A 9,528-nucleotide genomic window follows, 5' to 3' on the forward strand; every position below is an offset into this window, starting at 1 on the left:
CCCACGTCACTGTTGACAGTTACAAGTTTGAAAAAGTAGACGACTTCGTTTATTTGGGAACCAGCATTAACACCAATAATAATGTCAGCCTTGAAATCCAACGGAGAATCACTCTTGCCAACAAGTGCTACTTTGGGCTGAGTAGGCAATTGAGAAGTAAAGTCCTCTCTCGTCGTACAAAGATCACACTCTATAAGTCACTCATCATGCCTGTGCTGGTGTATGGCGCGGAAGCATGGACAATGAAAGCATCTGATGAGGCGGCTCTTGGAGTTTTCGAGAGAAAGATTCTGCGAAAGATTTACGGACCTTTACGCGTTGGTGATGGCGAATATCGCAGACGATTTAACGATGAGCTGATGATGAATTAAAATTCAGCGGCTCCGCTGGCTTGGCCATGTCGTTCGGATGGACAGAAACGCTCCTGCTCTGAAAATATTCAACGCGGGCCGCGATGCTGGTAACAGAGGAAGAGGAAGGCCTCCTCTGCGTTGGAAAGACCAGGTGGAGAAGGACTTGGCTTCACTTGGCATTTTCAATTGGCGTCAGTTAGCACAGAAGAGAAATGACTGGCGTGCTGTTTTGGACTCGGCCAAAATCGCTTAGGCGGTTACAGCGCCAAATAAGAAGAAGAAGAAGGTTTACATAAATATCAGTTAAATATATATAAATATCCGTGAAATATTTATATATTTAACCGATTTTAAGTAAACCGCATATATATATAAATTTGACGGTCAAATTTACTTCAAAATTAGTTAAATATATATAAATATCTCTGTGAAATATATATTTAACCGACTTTAAAGGAAGGAAGAAGGTTTAGATAAAAATCAGTTAAATATATATAAATATCCGTGAAATATTTATATATTTAACCGATTTTAAGTAAACCGCATATATATATATAAATTTGACGGTCAAATTTACTTCAAAATTAGTTAAATATATATAAATATCTCTGTGAAATATATATTTAACCGACTTTAAAGGATAGAAGAAGGTTTAGATAAAAATCAGTTAAATATATATAAATATCCGTGAAATATTTATATATTTAACCGATTTTAAGTAAACCGCATATATATATATAAATTTGACGGTCAAATTTACTTCAAAATTAGTTAAATATATATAAATATCTCTGTGAAATATATATTTAACCGACTTTAAAGGAAGGAAGAAGGTTTAGATAAAAATCAGTTAAATATATATAAATATCCGTGAAATATTTATATATTTAACCGATTTTAAGTAAACCGCATATATATATATAAATTTGACGGTCAAATTTACTTCAAAATTAGTTAAATATATATAAATATCTCTGTGAAATATATATTTAACCGACTTTAAAGGATACTTTAAAAAATGATGGAAGCACACAAAATAAAAGAAACACAATAAAGGGTGAACACACCAAAACTGCGACACTTTGGGAAGCTTATAATTTACCCAAAACGAATTTTTGAAATTCAAATACCATAAGTTGACCATGACCTTAGTTGAACGTAGAAGAAATTTCATTTGAATTTGATTCCTAGTTGAGTTAAAAATGGCAACCGAGCTAGAAACGAGACAAACCATTTTGCACGAGTTTATAAATGATCCGGCCTTGAGTACACGTAAAATTGCTAAAAAATTAAAGAGTGCACTATTCGACAGTTTGCAGGGTTTTAATCGGTACAAATAAGGCCTGACAGTTACGAGAAATCCAGGGAGCGGGGGTTAGCATGGTCAAAGTGATAAAAACAGTGCTCGGAAGGTCCTCAGTGCGTTTTCGCGAGATCCGAAGATTTTGTCGCGTTATGTTGCAAAATCCGTACGGAGATCGCAGTTTTTCGTACAAAAGGTAAAGCGGAAAGCTTCATTGAGATGTTCTACAGCTCAAACAGCGCCAGGCCGAGGCGCAAAGTAGAATGTTACAGCGAAATCCCGCATTCGGAAGTTGTATGAATTCTAAATTAAAAAATACAACTGCATTGTTATGGACTGCGAAACCTACTGCTATAAAAATTCAAAATATATTGCAGGTCAAGATTTTTATACTGCTGCAAGTCGTCAAGATGCCCCTGAAAGTTGTAAGCTGAAAATGAAGTCCAAATTTCCAAAAACCACATGGTTTGGCAAGCTATTTGTTCCTGCGGCCGTAAGAGCAGCCCTTTTTCCCATCCGGGACAATGAATGATAAAGTTTATCGGGATGAGTGCCTCAAAAGGCGTCTTCTGTCATTTATCAACAGATAAAGAGTAGGACATCGTTCTTGGCGGACATGGCAACCTGCCACTATGCCAAGGACACATTGCCGTGGTATAATGCAAATAACATCAATTTTGTACCTCACGACTGCAATCCACCCAATAGCCCAGAGCCACGTCCTATTGGGGAATATTGGTCAATTGTTAAAGGAATCTTGAAGAAAACAGGTGAAAGAGTGAAAATTATTTAAGAGTGCAAAACAAAGTAGTTGTGCGCATCGCGTAATGTCGATGATGCAGTCGTGCAGAACATGATGGCGCGTGTGCGATGAAAATACCGATCACTTGCATATGGAGTAAATAATAACTAATATTTTAACATTTTAATAACATCTAAACTTCCAAGTTATATAATACAAAAAAAAATAATTTCAAAGCCTTCTAGTTTGTTTCCGGTAGTAATTTCTAAGTGTCGCAGTTTTGGTGTGTTCACCTTTTATGTAAAATAAAACTGCTGTTATTAATTTTTGTTAGGATTGTACAGTACTCCAATTTGTTTAAAAATTTGGTGTATGCGTTCTCCTATAGTGCAATATTTGCCTGTAAATAAGTATTCCGCTACGTAGCCATCGAAATTGTCGTCCACACGACCATACTTAGGGATAGAGGACAGAAATTCACGCCAACTCCTTTCAATGTTCTGGGTGTGGGCAACAGACACAGAGTCGACAAAATTTTGGGAGTGGTTAACGTTCAAATGGATGTAAGCGTGGTCGTTGAGCCTGTCGTACGCCCTCCAGCAGTCTGTGAGGATAGTTGTCCTCGGGGCAATTCTTGCTTTAATAACTTCGAGTAAGGCCTCCCTGGTTCTGTCAGGAACAGCGACAACGAAAATTTTTTTCGACCCTCTTTCAATGCCGCCAAACACCCGCTGCCCATTAATCACAGGTCTGCGATTATATTTTCGGCGTCCCATTTTGGCTTCGTCAATTTCGACGGTCTTCCGGGGACCGCCTAGCATCGCGTCCCTGTGCTCTAGGCTCTAGTCTACCAGGACTTCCCTCGCGAAGCTCACCCAGTCAGTCCAGGTCTGTGCGGCTATTTCAACCTCCCGTTCAATGAGCGCAGTTTTCGGATAAGGCGAGGCAATGAAAAATACCACGAGCCTGCAAACCTGCAGGCTCAAGTGGGAGCCCGAGAAGAAAGTATTGTGAAAGTAGCTTTTCCTGAATGAGCATACCACTTTCCTCTTCTTCTTATTAATTGTTGCAGTTGTTTGTCTGCGGCACATATTTACCAACCCGTTTGCTCGGGTTGGAGCACCGTCCGCACACCATGGAGTCTCTCAGGACACCATGAGCCACCAAAAACTTCTCAAAATCTTTTCCTTTGAGGTTAGGAAAGGTTGTAATTTTAAAATCGCACTTGCGGCACTCCATGGCGCTTACTTTTAATTTCAGCTGAAATAACTGTAAACCATAAATGAAATGAGAAATTAAGTGGCAATACTAGCGATTTTAGGTTATCAAAATTTTGGCAAGCGCAAAGTTTGTTTACTCTGTTTTATTAGCTAAATATATAAAATACTACTGAATAAATGATTTTGTTTGCATAAAACAATAACGGGAGACGTTTTGCGCTTGACATTTTTTAGCAGTTGTTACCCTATACTAGAGAATTACCTTTCTTTGCAGAGTATCGGAGTTATTTAAACTTTTTATTGAAAACTAGCGTTCTATAGAGCAAGTGCAGCCGCTCCAAGTAAGTTTTATATGTCCGTCCCCGCTTCGCTTGTGCAACCCACTCGGAACTATAACTGCAGCGATTTATTTGTGCAAGTGCAGCCGTTGCATACTTACAAGTAAGTACAGGGCCCATAAATGTGAAGATTAAAATATTAACAACGATTTTTTCAAGTGCAGGTCAGGATCACTTTGTCCGTCCACGTTCGCTGGTGCAGTCGGTAGCCAGTAGCTTTTAAGCAGATGCGCAAGCGATATGTAATATAAAACATTACACAAAATTTACATCTTTGTAAATCCAAAGGAAATTCAATTTCAGATACTGAACCTTATTTTTTAATTGTAACAAATGTAATGGTTAACAAGATGGTTTGGAGAAAAAAATACAAATGTAATAATTAACGAGACTGATTGGAGAAAATATTAGAAAAAATTACCAAAAATTTACATTTAAAAAAAAAAAAAATGTTAATGAATTTAAAAATATGTTCACATTATCGTAATTTACGGCTCAGTTGTAATTTATAAGCAAATAATGCTGAAATCAAGTATTTTCGCCTTGTAAAATCTGTCAATAAATGAAATAGATATGAGATAATTTATCATAAATCAGGACCCAAATGAAGAAAAAAGATTTTTTATTTGTTTTAGCCCCCACTATTGAGGAAATTAAAAAAAATGCCTAAAGCTATGCAACCATGTTTTTTTTTTTTAATCAAGCACAAACCACACACCTATACGTACACGTGCTAATCACATATGTATCTATAGAAGTTATGAATGAAAATGTGAACGCACATAATTTATGTGAAGTAATTTGATCGAAATTAAGTAATTTATGCTGCAATGTGAACATAGTTTAAGATATTGAACATGTAATTTTTAAATGAAACAAATAATTTGGATATAATATCCAAAAAATTCATAACTAATCGAATTTCATCTAATACCAACCACAAAGCTTATAAATGTACCACTATTTTTTTTTAAGAATTAATTTATGTACATTATATCAATTGCATCTTTACTATTTGTATATTTATTCATATAGTCCCTTTGAATAAAGGATTTGTTTGAATTATATTCATTTGTTTAATATATACTGGAATTTTAATGAAACCATGGCATATTTTGAATGTTTAGGAATATTTGTCGATAAGATTTTTCTTTGGTCAGAATTTTATGAGAATAAAATTCTCTCATTCTTGATTTATTAAATTTTTAATATCTATATAGCATTTTTAATATACCATAAAAAGTTAATTCATTTGTCTATTGTGTAGATCAGTGGAATTGATTTATATGTTTAATTCAATTTGTATACAATAACCGCATTTCAGCACTACCTGACTACTTTTTCACAAAACGGGATGCAATTGTTACCCGCTTTCTCTTTCCTTCTCAAATGCAACCTTACAAGGCAGTCGGATGACACAAATGTCATTATTTATCCAACCTTGTATTATTGAATCATGGTTGAATCATATGAAAAAGGCTGAACTGTAGTGAAAGCTTGTCTTGAAGAGGGAGCTCACCAGGATATTTGGCAATGCTTTGAAGAAATCGCCAACGGCTCTGATGCTGATTCCAGTTGTTGTACTGATGTGGATAGCCAAACGATGGATAGACGAGGCAGCGACCGTACAAGAAAAAAGGCAGCGATTTAGAAATAGAGAAACATTTACAGCTACCCCTTATACCCAAGAATGATAGAATTGTATTCTCTCAATCGTGCCTTATACCCAGACAAGAAGGTCCTTCAATTTGGCTGAAGCATAGTTTCTAAATTTGTTTACACTGGCAATGAGGTATATGTACCTACGCACCGCCTTCCTCAGTGAACTAAGAAAGAGTGCATGGGGTGGCATTTATGTTGAAAATAGAAGTAGGTTTCCGATAATTCGGAAATGATTATTTTTATTAGGGATGTACCGGATAACCGGATTCCGGATAACATGTAAAAATTAAGAGCCGGATGGGGATATCCGGTAGATTGCTGCATTTAATAAATTTCACAATATTGTTACATTCGATTTTTTTGTTTAGCGACATACTTATGACCAGTGTTACCGCGGGCTTGTGAAAAATTGTAACAGAAAAAAAGACTTAACATGTATCAATATGTATCACTTTTTTCATTTAAGTATCAATGCATCAGTGTGGAATACAACCAATAATTTTTATGAAAAACCTTTTCCAAAACAATTTAACATTTATTGCATGAGCAAGTTGAGATTATTTCCTGAAAGCGATTTGCGTAATTTCAGTTGCAATTACACCTTGCAATTTTTATTGCCGAAAGTGACTTCTGAAAATCTGCGAAAAGGACTTTCTGACTCTTTACACGGGAAAGTAGACTTTCGATTTCGCATTTTGACAGCCAAATGCCTAGAAAAAGAGCTAGCATTGCCACGTTTAACCACACCTTAAGTCTGGCCGCTGTGGTGTAGTGGTAAGCAGTGCGCGCTTCCACTCCACAATGCCTGGGTTCAAACCCTGGTCAAAGCAACATCGCAAAAAATATATAGAAAAAAGGTTTTTTCTTAACAGCGGTCGTCCCTCGGCAGGCAATAGCAAACCTCCGAGTGTATTTCTGCCATGAAAAACAGCTTCTCATAAAAATACAATCGCCGTTCGGAGTCGGCGTAAAACTGTAGGTCCCTCCGCTTTGTGTGACAACATCAAGGCGCACGCCACAAACCGGAGGAGAAGCTCGGCCAAACACTAACATATGTGTAAGCGCCAATCTATTATTATTATTATAAGTCTGGTAAACAAAGTATGTTTGTCAACAGATGATTCGTAGCTTTTTTCTTATAAAAAAAAATAAATTGTAACAAAAAATTTAAGAAATTTTATTTACTCAAATGCGTTATGCATTTCGGCAGCGGGCGGATTCAAAATTGGATGCATATCGTACAACTGATTTACCAACTACCAAAAAAAGCTTCCACCACGATGATTCGGTAACCGGTAAACCGATACTAAAATAATTTTACACACACAAAATACATGGGGGGAACTTAGCGCAAAACTCCACAGGCAAACACCGATGGCCTACCCACTGTCATATTGACGAGCAGTATGATTGATTGATGTCTTGATATGTATAAGCATTTGCCCCATGACACCGCCAGACAACATTCTCTCAATTTCGGTGTTTAAAAACATTTAAATCTTCAAAAAAAAACTTGCTGAATAACTTCATAAAACGTTATCATAAATAATCCAATAGGGAGCCGATTCTTATTTTGATTTAATATTAATAGTTCATCGATGTTATCACCAGCACGCTTTCTGTCAAGTGAAAATATGGCTGTCAAACTATTAAATAGCCTGCAATAGATGTCAAGCAATAAGCGCTGACATATATTGCAGCCCATGAGAAATAGGCGGTATCCATTGGAAATATATTTTGTGACATGGTTACCACGACATTGGTGTTTTTCTGTGGAAACAGGGCCTTACCGAGCACCGAATTACCGAGTACCAAGCCCTAATTTTTGTTATTGAACATAGCGAAAATAAAAAAATGCAACGCTATGATACTGTTCGTTTATTCACATTTTGACGTTTTTCGTCATGGACCATGAATCACAACACATGAAAGGTTCGTTCAGTGAACGACAATGAACTTTTGGATGTACGTTGCCACAGGTGCACGACATGTTTTTTAATGCATACAAATTTACAAATTTTTTTTCATTTGTATTTGGAAAAGTATCAAAATTGAAAAAAGTATCTCTCCAAAATTCATCGAAAAATTTATCACTTTTGATCCACTTGGATCAAAACGATCACACTGCTTATGACCAGATTCATCTGCTTTTTCGAGCTGATCTATACAAAACGCAATTAAGAAATAAAATTTCTCCTCTGAAATCCAAATTTTAAAATAATCCTGTAATAAAAAGTTTACTTTTCCGTCTGCAACCCTGATTCGTCGATTATTTTTGGTAAATAGAGGATAAACTCAAAGACAAAAGATAAAAAACAATGAACGCTACTAAGTAACAAGTAAGAAAGTCTAAGTTCGGGCGGAGCCGAACATTAAATACCCGGCGCAAATATTAAATATGTGTTTTCCACCTTTCCGAAAGCTACCGCTACTTGGTAAGCCGGGGTGTATCAATTTTGAGTAAATTAGCGTCCTAAAATTTCGAAATATTGAAGTTTCAAGCATTTCTGAAATTTACCGTTATATGAAAAGTGGCCGTAATTTTAGTCCGATTTCAATAATTTTGAACGTTTTGCTTTTATGTGGCAAGCACAATAACCATACCGGGTTTGGTACAAATTGGTAGACCGGTTAACGAGATGAATATACGTGATCATAAGTGGGCAGTGCCACGCCCATTTTCAAAATTTTTATCATAAACGTATTTCTTGGTAAAGAATTGTTGCAAGCACCAATTTTTAATAAATTAGCTTTCATATTTACTAATTTATCGAAGATTTCATATTTCTCTAAATTATCTTTATATGGGATGGTTATTATATGGCGTGGTTATTGTGCGATTTTAAAAATTTTCGGCCAATTGGTGCAGCTGTTACCAAGATATACACATGTAACCATAAGTGGGCGTAGCTACGCCCATTTTTCAAAAATTTATAATATTCTTATTTTTCGCCTAAAAATTATTGTAAATATCAATTTTGAGTGAATTATCTTCTGTAGTTACTAAAATATCGCAGTTTTCGTATTTCTGAAAATTACCGTTATATGGGAGGTAAGCGTGGTTATTGTCCGATTTTGCCCATTTTCAATACCATCCGTCCTACGCCCGAAAGAAGTGCACGCACCAAGTTTCGTTAAGATGTCTCAATTTTTACTCGAGTTATCGTGTGCACAGACGGACGGACGGACAGACGGACGGACGGACAGACAGTCACCGCTTAATCGATTTCTCTTTTCATCCTGATCATTTATGTATACATTTGTCTATATCTATCTCGATTCGTTTTCTGTTACAAACAACCGTTATGTGAACAAAGTTATAATACCCTTGTGCATAAGTGCGCTCGGGTATAAAAACGGGTAGCTTACGTATTTTTATTTTACTCTCACTCTCTTAGGACTTATCTCCACAGGAAAACACTGATGTCGTGATAATCATGTCACAAAATATATTTCCAATGAGACTGCCTATTTCTCATGGGCTGCAACAAGGCGAATTTATATAAGGCGGTGTTATTTCATCAGCTGTGATTAGCGTTTGATTGTCAAACTTTTGTATTTCGCTAGTAAGTTAGTGAAAACGTGAGAATGTTTGTATTTTCTGTTGCCTTATTCATTCGGGGAAGAATAGCTGAAATTTGACAATATCCCGCTAAAAGCAAAAACAAAATACAAGTAATTGTTGTATTTGTAGGTTCAATACCACCTTATATGAATTCGCCTTGGGCTTCAATATATGTATGTCAACGCTTATTGCTTGACATCTATTGCTGGCAATCTGGTAGTTTGACAGCCATATATTCATTTGAAAAAAAGCGTGCTGGCGATAACATCGACGAAATTTTATACTAAATCAAAATAAGGAGCCCTTCCCTATCGGATTAATTATGATTACGTTTTAGGAAATTAC

Source organism: Rhagoletis zephyria, unplaced genomic scaffold, assembly GCF_001687245.7.
Source record: "Rhagoletis zephyria isolate East Lansing unplaced genomic scaffold, Rhagoletis_zephyria_1.1 Rzeph_scaffold_01199, whole genome shotgun sequence".
NCBI classification, from domain to species: Eukaryota; Metazoa; Arthropoda; class Insecta; order Diptera; family Tephritidae; genus Rhagoletis; species Rhagoletis zephyria.